Below are 2,805 nucleotides of genomic sequence, written 5' to 3' on the forward strand. Positions count from 1 at the left end.
TTAACGTTTTTCTTTTTAGGTCTAGAAAGCTCTGATGCGGGCATCCTTTGCCCAACACTGGCTGTGGTATCTGTTTCCATCCTTTGTGCCGTGGCCACCGAGAGGCTGCGTTGGAGAAGATAAGGGTCATGCCTTCGTATTATACGGAGCTGAGACTTTGCTGAAAGTTGCACTTTTTGGAGATTTCGGACAATACTGCTTTGTTTTTATATGCATGGCATGATATAAAACAAGTCATAAGGACTTGGGCAAATGATTGAGTTCTGCCTTTGAAATCATTGCCGGCAAGACCCACGGTTGATAGTGGAAGAGCCAATGTTTTGACTCAAACCCTACTGGAAGACATCTCACACACTAAAAATAAGGCTTGAGTCACCCGTTCACCTTTTTATGCCACTGATAAAAATGTCCCGCCCTTATAGAAACATAGAAACATAGAAATGACGGCAGAAGAAGACCAAATGGCCCATCCAGTCTGCCCAGCAAGCTTCACACACTTTTTTCTCTCATACTTATCTGTTTCTCTTAGCTCTTGGTTCTATTTCCTTTCCACCCCCACCATTAATGTAGAAAGCAGTGATGGAGCTGCATCCAAGTGAATATCTAGCTGATAAGTTAGGGGTAGTAGGGGTAGTAACCGCTGCAATAAGCAAGCTACACCCATGCTTATTTGTTTTACTCAGACTATGTTATACAGCCCTTATTGGTTGTTTATCTTCTCCCCTGCCGTTGAAGCAGGGAGCTATGCTGGATATGCGTGAAGTATCAGTTTTTTCTTCTCCCCTGCCGTTGAAGCAGAGAACTATGCTGTATATGCATAGAAATAGAAGTAACAGGCTTATTTGGTTTGGGGTAGTAACCGCCGTAACAAGCCAGCTACTCCCCCCTTTGTGAGTGCAGATCCTTTATTCCACATTTCCTCTTGCTGTTGAAGCTAGAACGATGTTGGAGTCACAGTAAGCATGTGTACGTTTATTGAATAAGGGTATTGTCTCCAGGCAGTAGCTGTCATTCTAGTGAGTCACCCACTCTTCATTGGCGGCCTCTTGACTTTATGGATCCACAGTGTTTATCCCACGCCCCTTTGAAGTCCTTCACAGTTCTGGTCTTCACCACATCCTCCGGAAGGGCATTCCAGGCATCCACCACCCTCTCCGTGAAGAAATACTTCCTAACATTGGTTCTGAATCTTCCTCCCTGGAGCTTCAAATCGTGACCCCTGGTTCTGCTGATTTTTTTCCTACGGAAAAGGTTTGTCGTTGTCTTTGGATCATTAAAACCTTTCAAGTATCTGAAAGTCTGTATCATATCGCCTCTGCTCCTCCTTTCCTCCAGGGTGTACATATTTAGATTCTTCAATCTCTCCTCGTACGTCATCCGATGAAGATCCTCCACCTTCCTGGTCGCCCTTCTCTGTACTGCTTCCATCTTGTCTTTGTCTTTTTGTAGATACGGTCTCCAGAACTGAACACAGTACTCCAGGTGAGGCCTCACCAAGGACCTGTACAAGGGAATAATCACTTCCCTTTTCTTACTCGATATTCCTCTCTCTATGCAGCCCAGCATTCTTCTGGCTTTTGCTATAGCCTTGTCGCATTGTTTCGCAGACTTCATATCATTAGACACTATCACCCCAAGGTCCCTCTCCTGCTCTGTGCACATCAGCCTTCCCCCCCCCAATCGAATACAGTTCATTCGGGTTTCCACTCCCCATATGCATGACTTTGCACTTCTTGGCATTGAATCTCAGCTGCCATATCTTCGACCACTCTTCCAGTTTCCTTAGATCCCGTCTCATTCTCTCCACTCCTTCCGACGTGTCCACTCTGTTGCAGATCTTAGTGTCATCCGCGAAAAGACAAACCTTGCCTTCTATCCCGTCCGCAATGTCGCTCACAAAGATATTGAACAGGACCGGTCCCAACACCGATCCTTGCGGTACACCACTTAAAACCGCTCTCTCTTCAGAGAAGGTTCCGTTTACCATCACACATTGTCTTCTGTCCGTCAACCAATTTGCAATCCAGGTCACCACCTTGTTCCTTGTTCCTGAGTCAGCCCCTCCGGAGTTTTAATATCGCGACCCCCCCCTAAGTTTACAGCCTTCCTTTTCATCGGAAAAGATTTGATTCTTGCGCATCGCTAACTCCTTTCAAATATGGAAACGGTCTGCATCCTATCTCCGAGGTCTCTCCTCTCCGCTAGGATATTCTTAGTCTCGTCTCATCTCTCTCTCATTGCAGACCTCTAATACCCAATGGGTATTTAAAAGTTGCGTCATATCATATGTGTAGTCATCGAAAAAACGGCGATGCCCTGTATCTTATTATTTACGGTCAGTAGGCAGCAAATGAAAGATTCAGTGATTTAATTTTTAAGGAGCGGGATGGAGTGTTATAACTTTACCGCCGCCACTCAACAAGCAAGGTCAAAGGGAGAAGGTAAATAACAGGACCAAGCAGACTTGGGGGAAAATGGCAGCCATTTCTGGGCGAATCTCTGTGCTCTCTCACAGCCTTCACTCTCCCGGACACAATATTCCTGGAAGCGCAGCCACAGCCCATGCCTGAATCCTGCAGCCTTCTAGGGCTGGGGGGGGGGGGGGGGGCAGGACAGGGCAGCGGTCAGAGGCAGATCAAAACCAACTCCCCCTCTACTGCTCCAGACTCCAGCCCTCCCTGCTCTGCCCCCAGTATCCCTCCCCGCCTTGCTCTTCTGCCATCAGGAGATGAACTGCCAGTCAGCCAAGCACAGAAGGCCATGCAGGGAGGGAGCCAGGGCTGGAGATCCTGCTCTGGGGAAGGG

The sequence above is a fragment of the Rhinatrema bivittatum genome, chromosome 2, assembly GCF_901001135.1.
Source record: "Rhinatrema bivittatum chromosome 2, aRhiBiv1.1, whole genome shotgun sequence".
In the NCBI taxonomy this organism is placed as follows: Eukaryota; Metazoa; Chordata; class Amphibia; order Gymnophiona; family Rhinatrematidae; genus Rhinatrema; species Rhinatrema bivittatum.